General features: G+C 28.6%; 1 non-coding gene across 1 annotated transcript; it reads left to right on the top strand.

Moving 5' to 3' along the window:
• Positions 1-12,329: 12,329 nt before the first annotated feature.
• Positions 12,330-12,413, top strand: TRNAL-CAA. Its single transcript has one exon. It is a non-coding gene; the product is annotated as a tRNA-Leu (tRNA).
• The last annotated feature ends 7,143 nt before the right edge of the window (positions 12,414-19,556 follow it).

Genomic DNA, 19,556 nt, shown 5'->3' on the forward strand with positions numbered 1-19,556 from the left:
TGAACCAATAAAGTGTTACTTTAAAGTTCGGCAAACTAAATGAATATCCCATCCATTCTGGTTTACTATTCACTTAATAAAATTTCATCTAATTCTCTTTAAATTAATATTTAATGTTCTGGAATGCAAAATGATTATTTATGCTTGTGTTTCAGATTGGTAGTACTTGTTTGCACTTTATATCTTGAATTGTTGTTTTCAAATTTTAATAGTTATTGGAGAATTAAAGTAAAAGTTGATGGGCCCGTATATCAATTGAGAATAAAATATAAAGTTAGGAATTGATTATTTTAAATTGAGGAAAAAATTCATTTTAAAAGATCAAATAGTGTAATAATAATGATTCGTACTTAAAAAACTTAATTATAAATATTATAATTAACGTTTTCTAAAACAAACCAGAGTTGTGACTCTCAAAAAGAATAATATTTCTATTTTTATTCTTTTTATTAAACATAACAAAAATCTTCGTATCTAAATTTTGACATTTTTTAATATTCACATCTAATACTATTTTTTAATATAAGGTTTTTATTCAAGAAATATCACTATAGACTTTTAAAACCTCAACCAGGTATCAACTTCATTGTTCACAAATTAAATTGAATCAATACCAATAAAAGACGAAAAGGTATAATAGTTGGAAAATAAATGTTTAGATATTATTTTGTTTAATTGAACATAAAACCTTTAAAAATGATAAAATAGGTAAGAAAATGTAAGAAACGAAAGGGTTAACCGATAAAATATATATATATATATATATATATATATATATATATATATATATATATATATATATATATATGTATATATATATATATATATATATATATATATATATGTATATATGTATATATATATATATATATGTATATATATATATATGTATATATATATATACATATATATATATATACATATATATATATATATATATATATATATATATATTATATTGGCCGATCTTGACCAAGAGTTTTGGAGTGGTCAAAATAATATAATTCTTTGATCATTTGATTGAACCATTAGTATAATACTTTAAAAAATGAGTTTTCTACAAAATAATTAGATTGGATTATTAGTATAATTCTTTAAATGTTTTAAAAGATGTGAAGAAGTATAATTTAACTTATTTTCATCTGCACGTGTAACTTTTCTTTTACTACTTCTACAAAATGAATCCATTATTTTATTCTTCATCGATATGTTTTTTTTAAAATATATTAAAAAATAATTTATCATAATCTAATAAAATATTTGAGAGACATAAGTATTAGAAGAGAAATATATTATAATCAAGTCACAATTAAAAATCAGTTATAAAAAAAATATATAATACATTATTTTTTACTTCTATAATCATAAAAATTAAGTATACAAAAGGCTCATGAGATAAAAAATAATTTTAATAACTATTAAACTAATATTTCATCATCAAGTAAGACAAGAGAGAGTTATATATTTTTTTTCTTCGAGAAATAAAGGAAAGAGATGAGAGATGAGAGTAAACATAATGAGTACGTACCTAACTTCATTTTTCTTCAACAACAACATATGATAGTGCGATATGAGTATAATTTTGTCAAAAATTAAAAAGGCAATGACAGAAGAAAATAAAAAATATTTTAATAAGTGTTTGGTTTAATTACTTTTTTAGTTATTATTTCGAAAAATGTAAGTTGGTCTTTCAGTTTTTTTAGTTTAAATTTAGTTGCAATTTGGTAATTTTAGACGAAAACAGATACTTCAAAACTAATTAAACCTAAATATTTTTTTATTTTTTATTTTGTTGGATTTTATGTTTTATTATTTATTAACATTAAATATTGTATTTTATAAAAGAAATAAAGAGACACAATTTAATTATCATTAATTTCTAAAATATATTATTTATAATTAATTTAAAAAAAAAATAAAAATTCCAAAAATAAATATATAATTTTGAAAAAAATAAAAAATATTTGAGGGGCCTAGGCCCTCCCTGCTCCTATGATGCTTCGCTTTTATATATATATATATATATATATATATATATATATATATATATATATATATATATATATATATATATATATATATATATATATAAAAGTAAAAGAAAAAAGATACATTAAATACTCTAATTTTAGAGTATTTTTTGTTAGAACATTTTTCACGTCTAGGTAATTTGTCTAGTGCCACATTTTTATTTGTTTTTTTCCATATAGAAATTCATTTTTTTTTTAAGAAACAAGGGGCACTAGGAAGACAACATCACAAAATTACAAAATGGAGAGGTGAAACATGATTATTCAACAAGTTATTGCTAAGATGGAAATGTTCCTATTGAGTACGTAAAGTTTTTGGGAGTGTACTTCTAAATTAGAGTTGTCTAAAGAACTTTTAACATAAGATATTATCAATTTTTATTACAGTTGATTATATTTTGTTTTCATATATATATATATATATATATATATATATATATATATATATATATATATATATATATATATATATATATATATATATATATATATATATATATATATATATATACTTTGCAAATTTAGTATGAAAGGTTCTTAATCAGACATAAATAAATGAGAAATTGTAGATTTTGGGTACATTTTTGAATTTTCCAAGAGATAGATTGCAGCACAAGATCACGACCATTAAATGTGATAAAATATCCTCCAATCAAGCTAAATATGATCAAATATTATCACATCAAGTTAAAGATGATCAAATATTAATTTTTCAAGTTAAAGATGATCAAGTATCATCGATCAACCTAAGGACGATCAAGTATCATCGATCAATGATCAAGTATCATCCATCAGACTATCAAGCTACAATTAAAGATGATCCAACTATCATTCGATCAAGCTAAAGATAATCAAGTATAATTTGATAAAACTAAAAATGATCAAGTATCATTTAATCAAGTTATTAAGGTACAATTGAGATAATCATGCATCATTCAATCCAGTTAAAGATGATCAAGTATCGTCCCATCATGTTAGAGATGATCAAGTATAATCTAATCAAACTAAAGATGAACAAGTATCATCTAATAAAGGTAATGATGACCAGGTATCATTTGATCAAACTATCAAACTACAATTAAGATAATCATGTATCATCCAATCAATCAAGTTACAAAAGATGATTAAGAATTGACCGATCAAACTTACCAATAATGTTTATGAATCATCAAATTTAGACAAGAAATTAAATTTTTGTCTTACTAGTGTCTATATGATCCATGTTATATTTTAATTTAAATATAAATTTTATATTATTTAGGTCAATCTATCTAACACTGAGCTGAACTAATTAAATATTTTTTCACTTAACCATAACTTAATATCATTTTGCCGTGATTCCCTAAGATAGGATAATGTTACATAAGAGTTCTTAAACTTACATGTTCCTTCTTGAAAGAAAGTCAAGTTAATTAAAATTTAATATTACTAATTATTATATTAAATATGAAATTTATATATTAGTACGAAATAATAAATAATAATTTTCTTTCAACCGATGCTCACCGGAGTGGACAAAATGCACCAATTTCAACTATCATAAAATTGAACCAAATCATATAAGTGTTATAAAAGAATTGAGTTAAATTGTATAATAATTTAAATAAATTGAATTTAATTAGGGCAGAGTGAACTAACTTAAATTGAACTACTCTACATTGTTAAATTGTATGAAGTATATGGATGTTTAGTTTATTACAAGTAAACATTCCATTTTTTAATATCATAGCTTATAGTTTAATTTAATTTAAGTAATTCTATTTAAGAGTAATTATATATTTTAAAACTAAATTAGTAGAACAATTCAGTACACTCTTATTAGAAACAATTCAATATTCAGTCCAATATCAACTTGGTTGAGTTTAAATGTTTTTCAAGAACTCTATTCTAATACTTCTGTCGAATAGTTTACTCATACTTCCTCTATCCATAGATAATAATAAATGTTTAAGATTCTTTCACTAAAACTAAACACATTATTTATTTTCTTAAGTAATTTATTTGAAAATAATGTTATTTGAAATTTAAAAAAAAAAGAGATAAAAATTAATATTTAAAAAAAATGATTATATTACTTTAGGGGCAATCTAAATCATTGGCTAATTGTTCCGATAAAACAACATATAGTTATTATTAACTTATACCACTTTCAAAATTTAACTCTTTAATATTTTAATTCCTAAGTCTAATACAATAAGGAAAACTATCATTTTATTATAACATATAAACTAACATCATACCCAGATATGTGATGAATAATTTAAAATATTTGGAAATTGTGTAAATATTTTACGGGTTGTAAAATTTAACTCATCCTTAAAAAGGAACCTTCAACATTCCATCTTTGACTTTGAATTTACATGTTGATAGTTTTGTTTTAACTATGCCAAGACTGAAAGGCAGGGAAACATAAAACTACTGAAGATTAAACTTTAATAGACTTTAATGAACATAAATTGAGAATAAGTGTGTTGAACATAAATTGATAATAAGTGTACTTCTAGGAAAAATATATTATTTGTTCTTCCAAACTCCTAGAATTCTAAGTAAATACCAGGTAAGACTTTTTTGGATATAGATAGTGTCACTTAATATTCAAACTCTTTCATTACAATATCTAACTTTAATAAAATAATTTTCGAAAAACATAACTTTGATAAATGAAATTATCCTATAAATTTCACTCTCTCTTGGTATATAAACCCAATAAATTATTTTCATAAATTATTTGAAAAGGATTACAAAAATAAATTAAATAAAATCAAAATTTTAAACTGTTTTTAGTTTTAAAAGTTCTTTTAGATGGAAAGGTTGTGTGGAAGTGTAATAGAGCTGTAAATTGCATACGAATCATCACCATCAAACCAAAGTCCATAAGTTGCTTGCTTCAATTTCAATATAAGTGGCCACTTCCTTAAATCCTGTGAGGAAACACTATTGATTACAATAAAATTTATGTCTGGTGTATGTTACAGTTACAAACCTAATATTTTCCCAAAAAACTATTGATATTTACAATCTTAACTAAGTCACAGTTACATATCATTGGATGTATCAAGTAACATCTGATAGGAATCAAACCAAAGGTGTTTGATGACTGGTTGTTTTTAATAGCATCCATGCTTGTTTCACTCCCCATTTCTCTTAAGTTACTATTTCACTTTCAATCTCCTCAGTCACCAATCTGCAACCGCATCTTTCTCCAAATTCCATTCATGGGTTCCAACAAGATGGGAAAAATTGTGAATTCTACCACCAACTCTTCACCATCTGTTGCAGTCTCTGCTGTCCGCAAAAACCATGTATGATTCAATAGTCTTATGTCATTGTTCAGTGACTTGATGAATGAACCATTATTTTTGTTTCACAAAACAGAAATAATGAACGAAACCTGTACCTTAATTTGGCTTTGTTGGCTTGTAGGATTAAATAAAAATTGTAGTATTAGGCTTTCTCTGCTGCATTTTGCGATTACAGATCTGTTGTTTTTAATTTTCATGATTTGATAGCAGGTTGTGGCTGATCATGACATCGAGAATTGTATCATGTTTGGTAGTATTCCAGTGGTGCTGTCCAAAAAGAAAGCGAAGAAAGCGAAGAAGTTTTCACTTGGAGACAAACACCCTGAGCCAATAATATCTAATTCTAATGAGTCAATTTCCTCATCAAATGCCACCACTACTGCTTCTAAACCTAAAAAATTCAGCAGGAGAACTCGTGTTGATTTAGATTTAGAATCTGCCAACCCCAGTGGAGACAAATTTAGTGTACCAAAAGACTCAAAGTTATCGAAAACGTAGCCAAGTAGCATACCTCTTCTTTTCTTTGGAAGTCCCACATCGCACAGTTAACCGAAGATAAAGGACTTATAAGCCTTTGACTCACAAGAGGTATTGCCGAGCCAGGTCGTGGTGGCTTGTAACCCAAACGGGGGCGTTAAGGTGCTGGAACATAATATTAGACTGTGTGTGGTGTGGTCATTGACTGCTTTCTTCTACTTCAAACGAAGTCATGTCCCTAATAAGCAACCCATAAGGTGTAGGGGGAATTGAAGCAATTAGATGGGGAATTGAACCTTCACCTTTTTAATATTTGAATTGGGTTAAGCGAAGATGTGGAGAGTGGTCAGTTTCATCATTCATACATTGGATGAATTGGGAATGCTTTGTTGCAAGCTTATTGGATTAAAAGCAGAAGACCCCTTCCAGAAAATTTCTTCTCCGAGGCTGAAAAAGCAACCAGAAGAAAGGTTAGTTGCAGCGAGAATATAAAACTGGAAACAAAATTTTGAGAAAAATCTTATCCAAAAAATTTAAAACTAATATAAAACAAATGTAACAATTTATTTAATCACCAAAAAGTTTACTTTTATACATCATGTAAATTATTTTGGAATATAAAGGTTGATAGATTTAACAACATTTTCTTCTTAAATTTAATATGATTGAATCAGTATTTTTAAGTTTATATTTATTTCAAATAATCGATTAAAATAATCACCTTGTCGCTCAAATTTTTTATTTGCCCCGCCATCACCGTTAGAGACGTTGCCAACGAATGTCAATGCCACCATATTCTCCCCCTTCACAGGCAGACACAATTGCTTCCTAAACCCACAACCTCCATCACCTCCTTTTATTACTAGAGTAGCCATCGACGACAATCAATTGCCACAGTCGGTGCTTCATTGGAATGTTATTCTTGTTATAGCTTTGCTCTTTGATTTCTAATGATGCTGTGTTTGATTGGATATAAGGTGAATGAGATGAGGGAATGTGTAGTTACATGCTCTTTGGTTAGGCTATGGGGATGAGGAGAGATAGAAAAAGAGAGTTTAATCTACTTGTTTTGAGATAGGAGTAAAGCGGGTTTTTTTAAAGGAGAAAAAGAAGTTGTTTGTGTGTGATTATGTGTTGGTCAATTCATTCTGAATTGGAAATTGATTAAGGAAGAAGATGAAGTTGATTGCGGTTGAGAGTAGTGTGTTGATTTTATGGAAAGGAAGATAATGTAGAGAAAGTTTATGTGTGTTTTGTGTTGATGATGGGTGGTTTAGTGTTGAGAAAAGATGAATATGTAAAGATGGTTTTTTTTTGTTTGAAGGAAGAAAATTGAGTGTGAAGTTGGATCACTGGAGAACATGAAGTGTGTTTTATGAAAATGAGAAGGAAGACACATGTCAGTGATAAAACAGGATACGTCAGAGGCCACCTCAAACGAAGTGTTCCACCCTCCTATGATGTTAACTATTTAAACGACGCTGCAAAATAGAACTAAATTGACAAAATTTGACAAAAATTGAAACTTGATTAAATAAGAAAAAAATAGTACTAAATTGAACAAATTCATCAAAAATAGATACTAATTTACTATTAAGGTCTTTCTATAAATAATGTTCTTGTTAAAACTCGAGATACTAAGATTAGGGATGTCAACGGGACGGATAAGGTACGGGTAGTAGTTCCCATGTACCCTACCCGCTGAAAAAAATATTTGTCTCATATCCGTACTCATATCCGTGTGGATATCCATTATGCGAGTACCCGCATATTTTTTTAATATCCACGAATATCCACGGGTACCTGCGGATATTTACAAAAAAAAATAATATTTAATAACATATTTTAACCATAAATTCAAATAAAAATACAATGCAAAACATTTATTTAATCACCAAAAAGTTTACTTTTATACATCATGTAAATTATTTAAGGTTGATAGATTTAACAACATTTTCTTCTTAAATTTAATATGATTGAATGGGTATTTTTAAGTTTATATTTATTTAAAATAATCGATTATTAGTATATTATTTTAGTTAAAGTATTAGATGATAGGTTGTTTTTCTTCAGAATGACCGACTATAATAATAGACAACAAATATTTAACATAAAAAAAAAAACTAAAAATCACTTTACTTAAAATTTGAATGAACTATCTATTTTATAATTCAAAAGATGGAAGTTTAATATAATAGAACTTGGAGTTCAAGTTTTTGATTTAAGATATGACAAGTAATTTCAAATATTTAGCCTAAAAAAATTTTAAAAATCACTTTATGTAAAATTTAAAAATCACTTTAAAAAAAAGTTGAAAGTCTAATTTAATAGAACTTTAAATACCATTTTCCATTTAAAAAATAATATTAATTTTTAACACATCAATTTGAATAAGTTATTGTCGTTTTTAAATTAATTAGTTGAAATAATTTTTTTAAATTAATATTGAATTACAATTACGTTTCTCGAAAATAAAATATGGAGATTTTAGTGTTACAAAGCACTCCTAGATAGAAAATGACTTCATTCATACATATAAAACTTCTTTCTATAGCTAGAGGGGTGGATAAAGTGTCTAGTTTCACTGTTTAAATTTTAAAAGTATCGAGTAAAGTTCTTTTGCTTCTAGGAATAATTATGTAAAATGTTTGGAAGTTACATGTATTTTTTTAGAAGGCACGTAACTTTTTAGGTTAGATAAGTGTTTGTTAAATGATTTTATGCTTTCCATAATTTCAATTGTTTTTGTACTAGTATTTCTATCCGTGCAACGCACGGGATATCAAATTTTAAAATGAAAAATTATAGTATATTTATTAAATTAATTTAAAATTATAAAATTATAATTAAATTTAATATAAATTTTATTTTATAAAATTCAATGATAATATTTTAATTGATTTTATAATAAAAATGTATTTAAGTTATTTATATATATTTTTAATAAAATGTATTATATATAACTATTTTAAATAATATATTAAGATTTAGTTAATTAAAATTAAGAAATCAAATTTAATTTTGAATGAAATATTGAGTAAAAAATGTAGAAAAATATAATAGTTGTTTCTCTAACAATAAAAATGATAGACGATATATAGAAATTATTGAATAGACTTAATAAAGATACAAACATTAGACGATACAAAAAATGTGAAGAGTAAACGATATAAAGTTACAAATGATAGATTGTGCATAGTAATGTAATGTTTAATTAGTCAGATAGTACTCACTCTCTTCAGATGTGTTAGTTTGGTATTCACTTTTAAAAATGTGTCAATCGAATCCCAACTTTTGAAAAAAATGTTTCAATTAGGTTCTTTTCACTCTTGTAAGTCATTTTAAATATCGATATCATTAATGGCGTTAATAATTTTTTTCTCAAAGGGGGCTGATAAACACATCTTTTCCAAAGTTAGGACCCAATTCACACCTTTTTAAAAGTGGATATGAAACTGACATAACCAAACAAAAGTGAGTATTATCTGACTAATTACACCTAAATATAAATAATAGATTCTTTAAAGATACAAATGTTAGACTGCAAACAAAATATAAATAGTAAACAATCAAAACTTACAAAGTGTAGATTATGTAGACAAATATAAATAATACACTATGCAAAAATACAAAGGTTAGACGTTTGATAGACTCTTCTATTGGAGTCCTTTTCTCACAATTTTTTGGATTTTGAATTTCAAATTTAACTTTGCTCCCATACTTTATAGCTTTTAAAATTTATAATTTAAATTCAAACTTTATTACTATATATTTTGAATTTCAAATTTGACAATATATTTCCTAATTTAGAAAAAAAATTGAAATTGAGATCATTAGTAATTTTTATATATTTAAAAATTTTAAGAATGTATAGTTTTAACTTGTAATGATATACCAATGTCTATGTTATAAAAATTATTTTTTAAATTATTGTTTAAGTTTGTGTAAAATGTCAAAAATATGTGAAAATTATTTAAAAAGATTTAAAAATTCATATTTAAATTTTACAATTATTTATTTATTATTTTACACCATATTTTAATTATTTTTATTATTATTATTATATTAGGACTAATATGTTAATATATTATTATATTATTAAGAACCATAAAACTTTTGTTCTTAAATATTATATTACTTGTTTATTTTCTATATCATATTTTTAACTTTTATTGTTTTTAATTGTAAATATTAATGTATTTCCATTAAATTTTTTTAATTTATCATTTTTCAGATTTTTATAATATATAAAATACGAACCTTTTTTATAAGTTAAAAATATTTGAAAGTTGTTTAGAGACATTATAAGAATCTATTGAAAAACCTACACTATTTTACAATTTTTTTTTGAATGTTAAAATTTAAATTTTATTGGTAAATTTTTGGTTTAATTAGTCAAATAGTACCACTTTCATTCTTCTTAAATTTAATATGATTGAATCAGTATTTTTAAGTTTATATTTATTTCAAATAATCGATTAAAATAATCACCTTGTCGCTCAAATCTTTTATTTGCCCCGCCATCACCGTTAGAGACGTTGCCAACGAATGTCAATGCCACCATATTCTCCCCCTTCACAGGCAGACACAATTGCTTCCTAAACCCACAACCTCCATCACCTCCTTTTATTACTAGAGTAGCCATCGACGACAATCAATTGCCACAGTCGGTGCTTCATTGGAATGTTATTCTTGTTATAGCTTTGCTCTTTGATTTCTAATGATGCTGTGTTTGATTGGATATAAGGTGAATGAGATGAGGGAATGTGTAGTTACATGCTCTTTGGTTAGGCTATGGGGATGAGGAGAGATAGAAAAGGGAGTTTAATCTACTTGTTTTGAGATAGGAGTAAAGCGGGTTTTTTTAAAGGAGAAAAAGTAGTTGTTTGTGTGTGATTATGTGTTGGTCGATTCATTCTGAATTGGAAATTGATTAAGGAAGAAGATGAAGTTGATTGCGGTTGAGAGTAGTGTGTTGATTTTATGGAAAGGAAGATAATGTAGAGAAAGTTTATGTGTGTTTTGTGTTGATGATGGGTGGTTTAGTGTTGAGAAAAGATGAATATGTAAAGATGGTTTTTTTTGTTTGAAGGAAGAAAATTGAGTGTGAAGTTGGATCACTGGAGAACATGAAGTGTGTTTTATGAAAATGAGAAGGAAGACACATGTCAGTGATAAAACAGGATACGTCAGAGGCCACCTCAAACGAAGTGTTCCACCCTCCTATGATGTTAACTATTTAAACGACGCTGCAAAATAGAACTAAATTGACAAAACTTGACAAAAATTGAAACTTGATTAAATAAGAAAAAAATAGTACTAAATTGAACAAATTCATCAAAAATAGATACTAATTTACTATTAAGGCCTTTCTATAAATAATGTTCTTGTTAAAACTCGAGATACTAAGATTAGGGATGTCAACGGGGCGGATAGGGTACGGGTAGTAGTTCCCATGTACCCTATCCGCTGAAAAAATATTTGTCTCGTACCCGTACTCATATCCGTGTGGATATCCATTATGTGAGTACTTGCATATTTTTTTAATATCCGCGAATATCCACGGGTACCTACGGATATTTACAAAAAGAATAATATTTAATAACATATTTTAACCATAAATTCAAATAAAAATACAATGCATAACATTTATAAATTTCAAACACAATGCAAACAAGTCATTTAAATACAAAGAAATGAATTTTTTTTAAACCTAATTGATAAAAAATAACTCATTCAAAATCAATGTATTAATATTTTAATCATTTTTTTTAAATTTTTTAATTTAAATTAGAATATAGCAGGTACTAGTATCTGTGGGTAGAGATACTATGATACTCGTACCTGTCCTGTTAACATGCGGGTATAAAAAATACTCGTATCCGCCACCTGCGGATATCCATTTACAATATTCATTTCCTATTCGTTGCGAGTTTTATCCACGGATACCTGCGAGTACAAATTTCTTTTACATCTCTAACTAAGATTGTACAAAAGTTATATCCCTTTAGTTATAATCAACTTCATCAAAAATTGGTTAATCAACTTGCGTCGTCCATAAATAATTAATCATATACATAAAAATTATAATATGTTAAACCAAATACAATTCTAACATCCAACATAATAACATAAAATTATTGTCACAAATGGTTGACAAAACTATGGCAACAATTTAATTATTGTCATATGATATTACTAATAACGTATTTATATATTTATATATTTATAATTTATAGTGATGAATATTTATATTTCTTTAACTTTATTTTAATGACTAAAATAATAAATGGTAAACACAAATCTAATTTCCTAAATTTTCAAGTCATTAATTTATGTTATATGAATTATTTTAAAACTTTAAAATCGATTAAGAATTTATGCTATGTTATAAATTCTAAAACTAGAATTAAATTAAATTAAGTAGGCGATTTTAAAATAGCATATCATATCCATAATTTTTTGTATTTGAATACCATCAAATCATGTTCATTTTAGGGTTAGCAAATTTATGTTTAGTGTCAGGATGGCCGAGTGGTCTAAGGCACCAGACTCAAGTTCTGGTCCTTGAAAAAGGGCGTGGGTTCAAATCCCACTTCTGACATTTATATTTTGGATAACTTGTACTACTGTACTCTCTCGTAAATTAAATTTATTTTAAACCTACCATGAGTTCATTAACAAACCAAATTTGAAATGAATAAATTCAATCTTTTACCAACTCATATCCGAACTATATAAGAATATGCATTTATAATATAACTAGCATAAACACAGGCGCGATATATTTTTTAAATATGCGTGATATTATATTAGTAAGTGATAATATTGTAATATTATTAAGTTGTTATATAAACTAAAATTATATTTATTAAAAATAAAGTGAAATATATCAAAACAGATGAAAGAATAATCATTGATAAATAAAAAAGAAGAGAAGAAGAAGAAATAGCCGAATTTATAAAAACATTGTAAAAGTAACGGTCAATTTTTAAAAATTTAATAAATTATTATATTTAAAGGGTAAAATTGATATTTTGAAATGTGGACACAAAAAGGGGAATCCCTTTATATATTGTTATAGATATCTAATTAAATATAATAGAATTCAAACTACATGAATTATATCAATATAATTTGGATATTTTCTTTTATATATATATATATATATATATATATATATATATAATTTTAATTGATTAAATAATAAATAATCAGCAAAATAATATTAATTATTTATTTATTTTGAACACCTCTTATACACTTAGTCTAGATTAAAAAAGGTTTACAAAAAAACATTTTTATGGCGTATTCATTCAATTCTCATACCCACTCTTACATTATAGAGTTTTTTATATGATTATACTGACTTAAACATTTTCGTCGATCTTCACCAGTAACACGACGATAAACTCTTATAAATCGGTGTAGTTCGACTTCGTTAGAATCTCTTTTTCACCTTGGGAGATTTATACTCTTTTTCAATAAAAGCATTTGGTATTCAATTTGGGAGAGGCAAATTTTTTTCACTCATGATAAACAAATTGTTGAATCTCATACAATCCATAGATCGAAACCAGTACTCCAATCCAATCCATCTTGTTTGTGTTAAGGCTACAGTGTTATACATGTGGGCAAGTTTGGCATGGCCTAAAGTAAAAAATGTTGTAGTGTAAATGAAGACAACCATAGTAAAAATAATATTGGGTATGACTCTATGTATAGAACTTAGTGATACATGTTTAACTTATGATTTATTAGACTTAATTGGTCTTTTGGTCCTCATATTTCTCTATGTGATCCAATTCGGTCCTCTAATTTTTTTTTGGTTCAATTAAGTCCTTGTAGTTGTAAAAATGATTCAATTAAGTCTTTTTCGCTTAGATTGACGTTCATAACATGTTCGTACATGTTATGTGTCAGTTCATAGTATTTTCACGTGTTAATGTTAGTGTGAGTGTCACATATTAGTGTGAGTACCATGTGTTAGCGTCATTGTCACATGAGAATATCTTGTATTCAATTTAGTCATTGCATATAAAATGTTGACTCAGTTGAATCCTTATATTTTAAAATTTTGACTTAATTGAGTTCCAATTTTATTTTTCAATTTAAATTAAAAAATACATATTTTAAAAAATGAAAATGTAAAATAACATTTGTAGGTTTTGAATTTCAATATTTTTAATATGTGAAGTGTCACTTTAAATTTACATTTTTAATATTTTATTGGAGTGATTTTAATAGGGATTTTTTATTGTAATTTAAAATGTAAAAAATATAATTAATTTGAATATTTAAATGGAGTGATTTGATGTATAAATTTTGAAAAATTATTTTAACATGTATATATAAGTTGCTATTAAGCTTAATTATTGATTTGGTCTCACTTTGGAAAGAGACAAAGATTCTACATTTAAAAATAAAAAAGATTGGGACTCAATTGAGTCAAAATTTCAAATACAGAGACTAAATTATACTCAACAAATTTCTAAATATGTTCAACCCACTCTTAATAAGTTATGCTAACTTATTAATTCTAAAATTTTAGAATTAAATTAGAACAATTAATCGAGTGACTAATAAATAATGTAAATTAAACAAGCGAATTTACTAGCAAATCATATCCATAATTTTTGTATGTTGGATGACTTATTTTAGAACTTTAAAACCCAATTAACAAGTTATGTTATCTTATTAATTCTAAAACTTTAGAATTAAATTAGAATAATTAATCGAGTGATTAATAAACAATGTAAATTAAACAAGCAATTTTTCTAGCAAATCATATCCATAAATTTTCTATTTGAATGCCATCAAACCATATTCCCTTTAGGGTTAAGGGTTTAACTACGTGTACTTTCTTATATAGCTTTACTAAATATATAAATATAGGAAAATGATATAGTAATATCCATTTTTTGACAACTTCTATCACAACGTGACATGTCATATGTTTTTCAAATTTTTTCAATTTTCACGTTGGTTTCTTTAGAAGAAAGCAGGAGGAGAAAACGTAAAAAATCAGAGTGGAAATTGGAGGAGAAAAAAATAGAAAGTGGAAGTGCAAATGGTTAAACTAAAAAGCATCTTTTTCGTCGTCTTCAACCATTAATGTTCGTCTTCAACTGCCATTCTTCATCTTCAACCCTTATTTTTCTAAAAACCCATCTTCTTCTTTGTCGCAATAGTGTGGGTTTACCCATTAGACGAAAGCTTTGACAGTTCGACATTCGTATCCATTGGGATGGAAATGAGGGATTTTTATTGTTGTTTGTAGTGTTGTCATCATTGTAGTGGTGTAAATTTGTGGGTTTCGTCTTTATGGTGGAATCTAATCGGGGTCGCTTCTTCGAAAGGTGTGTGGTGATAAGTTCTATTTATTTTACCATATTTCTTGTGATTATTTTTTGTGTAAAACGCAAGAACGATGTTAAAAGGAATTTATATATATATATATATATATATATATATATATATATATATGACACAATCACAGCAATAGAATAAAACATATATACAACACATTTATATATATATATATATAAATGTGTTGTATATATGTTTTATTCTATTGCTGTGATTGTGTCATATATATATATATATATATATATATATATATATATATATATATATATATGACACAATCACAACAAAGGAATTTCATCCTTTGATTTCATACCACACGGCCACAACCATGTTAATCGTGTTCTACAACTTCTAGTAATGCCTCAAGATGTCTTACTGCCATATCTATCAGCCATAACCGATAAAGCATGTGTCGAAAACCATGCTACGAATCACACACTGTAACGCCAAGTGAAGTTCCCAATACGAACGTAGTTCGTAATGTCCCAAGACTACCAAACTCGTCAGCTAAATACTGAGGAGGGCAATCTATCTGGACCCATCCGTGCGGGCCACAATCAGCACACTCACACTGGTAACACTCGCCAACCAGAGCCAACACTCAAGAGTTCCTCGCGTTCATCCGCCATCCCGAGCCACAAATCAAGAGATGTTATTCCGAGCCACAACTCAAGGATTACCACGTGCTTAACCTCTATCCCGAGCCACAACTCAAGGGATACGTTCCGAGCCACAACTCAAGGAACACCAACAAGCCGACCTTTAAGATATCGTAGAAGCCTTGTAGATCACGCACACCAAAGGAAGCCAAACATTTTTGCCTCAACAACATCGCCTAGCGCTACTCACGAGTTGTCAGGCGCACCATGCTTCCACACTACCTAGCGGGGGACACGTGCTGCCAAGCGCCAAGCGCCTCTGATGCTACTGTTTCAGCAAGTATCGTCTGGTGGGACAACCCTTATCGCCAAGCGCCACACGCTTCAATTCTCTACTGGTTTTGTAGTTATCACCTGGCGGTCAAACACCACCGCCAAGCGCTACACAAGTACTTGCGTAGTACTGGTTTTATTTAAGCACCTAGAACAAAGTAAAATCAATCCTACTCTTATAATTATGCATATCCACAATCAATAATATAAGCTTCCAGAAATCAACATGACTCACATGCACAATCTCAATTTAGATGGCTTCATCATACGCGTACACAAGTATCACCATATATCATATGCATCAATCCCCACATATTCATATATATATATATATATATATATATATATATATATATATATATATATATATATATATATATATATATATATATATATATATATATATATATATATATATATATATATATATATATATATATATATATATATTCCACCCATTAAATCTATGCTAGCATTCAATTCTAACTTATGAATAACGCATGCTCAAAAAAATATAAAGCAGCAACACTCTAACAAATTAAGCACATGATCTTTGCACCAATGCAAATTAATATTGACACACATGCATTCACCAATAATCAATTCTCCACATGTAACTGACCCAAAGGAACATTCAAATTGATAGAGACTTACAACATAACCCAATCATGCTTCATTAGAAGTTACTTGAAATTATCAAGAGCTTATTCATGTCTTTTAAAGACTCCAAAACCAGAAATAATGACTAACATATATCTTTAGCTACTGACCTCCAAATCAAATCTCCACCGTTCAAAGTGAAGAACTACATGTTATGGACCACCTGTCAAAATTTCACCTAAATCGGACGGTTAACGAACTGGAAATGTAGTTTTATCAAAACTGCACAAACAAGAAAAACAATGGCACCTAAGACCCAAAAAATGATTAACATTAAAAGAGGTTGTTTCCCTCGATCAACTCAACCCAAAACACCCAAAACATCCAAATCGAACCAAAATTGGTTCGCGTCGCGTAGCGAGTGTTTGTAACATCCCGACCGGTTATTACGGGTTTAAAATATAATATATAATAAGAAAATAAAATCACATTTATTATAAATCCTTTTTCCAAAAACACAGAAAATTTCAAATAATTTATTTCATAATAAAGATAACTTTAAGTTCAAATCTTCTCAAAATTCAATAAAGTACCAAAACAGTCTCATAAAAGATTACATCTTTATTCCAAAACCATAAATCATAAAACTCTATAAAACTATTCTCATGAGTTTTCCCCGCTCCGATGCTAAGCCTCACCAGATCAACCTGCAACATCATCTGCTCCCGTGTACTGCGTACACGATCATCGCCAAACATAAGCAGATAGGGTGAGCTAACAAAATAATCATATACATATACATATATATATATATATGTATATATATATATGTATGTATGTATATATATATATACATACATACATATATATATATACATACATATATATATATATATATATATATATATATATATATATATATATATATATATATATATATATATATATATATATATATATACGACACAAATATACCAATCACACAATCACACAATCTACATCTTCCAGTGAGTACCTCAAGGTGTCTTGCTGCCATAACTATCGGCCACAACCGATAGAGCATGTGCGAGAAACTATGCTACGGATCATACACCGTAACGCCAGGTGGAGTTCCCATATACGAACATAATTCGTAATGTCCCAAGACTACCAAACTCGTCACTCAACTACTAAGGAGGGCAATCTATCTGGACCCATCCGTATTGGCCACAACCAGCACACTCACACCGGCAACACTTGCCAACCCGAGCTTAACTCAAGGGTTACTCGTGTTCATCCGCCATCCAGAGCTCAACTCGAGGGATGCCATTCTGAGCTCAACTTGAGGAATGCCACGTGCGTAACCCCTATCCCGAGCTCAACTCAAGGATACGTTCCGAGCTCAACTCAAGGAACACCAACAACCCGACCTTTAAGATATCCTAGAAGCCTTGTAGATCATGCACATCATAGCAAGCATAACATCAATCTGTTACAACAAAATCGCCTAGTGGGGGACACGTACCGTCAAGCACTGCCGCTTCCAATTCGCCTGGCAGGGGACACGTACCACTAGGCGCTAAGCGCCTTAATCTTCACTGCCACTGTAACTATCGCTTGGCGGGACTTCCTCTACCACCAGGCGCCACGTGCCTTAGTATTTACTGAACTACAGACTCCGCCTGGCGCACCCCTCCTTACCGCCAAGCGTCACCGTGATCCAGAACCCCCTATTTCTACGTTGTCGCTTGGCGGATCGATCACCACCGCCAGGCGCTACACCAGTACTTGCGCAGTACTGGTTTTAGTTCAGGTTCAAACACACTTCACACTGGTTGCTCTTATTTGCTCTCATTCTAGAGCACCCTTAATTAAAAGCATTGCCATCTATAATGTTCCAGACCTTATAGCACCTCACATGTGCATTCATCCCCTAGTCATATAGACCATCCCAAGCATGCTCAAATAAAATATAAGCAACAACACTCTAACAATTTTAAGCACATGATCTTATGCACCAATGCAATTTAATATTGACATGTATGCCTTCACCAAACCAATTATCCACATGTGACTAACAAATTGATAGAGACTTACCATAGAACCCAATCATGTTTCATTAAAAGTTACTAGGAATTATCAAGAGGTTATTCGTGCATTTTAAAGATTCCCAAATCAGCAATATTGAGTAACGTATATCTCTAGCTACTGACATGAAAATCAAATCTCCACCGTACAAAGTGAAGAACCACATGTTATGGACCACTTGTAAAAAATTCACCTTAATTGAACGGTTAACGAACCGGTAAATGCAATTTTACGAAAACTGCACAAACCAGAAAAATGGTGACACCTAGCGCCCAAAAGTGAGGAAGGTGGCGCCTGGCGGGACTAAACTACCGCCTAGCAATTCCTGTTGCGCGAAAAGTACGAAAAACAATGTTTTCGTGAATCAGAACACCATGTAACTCTGGTATGGCGCCTGGCGGCAAATTGGGTGCCGTCAAGCGGTTCCTGCACCTGCGAACCTTACCCCCTTCACTACAACTCTGATTTCCATCAATTTATGACTCCATAGGATACGATCCCAGTTATTAAGATTACGGTTCATCCCTAACACTTCCCATTCACGAATTCATTCACATTTTCCCCTTAGATTGCTACCACTATAAAAATTCCCAAATCATCAACCCTAAGATAATATTCCTATTATTTCATCCAATTTAGCCATCAATTAAATGAATTTCAATGATGTTTGACATCCAATCACCCCCTAACCATTAAAATTGGCTTCCCCTCTGATTAGAGTCATCCCACAACACTCAGAACACCAAAATCAAACCAAAATTTGGTTCGCGCCGCTTGGT

Source organism: Vigna unguiculata, unplaced genomic scaffold (genome assembly GCF_004118075.2).
Source record: "Vigna unguiculata cultivar IT97K-499-35 unplaced genomic scaffold, ASM411807v1 contig_582, whole genome shotgun sequence".
Lineage (NCBI taxonomy): Eukaryota > Viridiplantae > Streptophyta > Magnoliopsida > Fabales > Fabaceae > Vigna > Vigna unguiculata.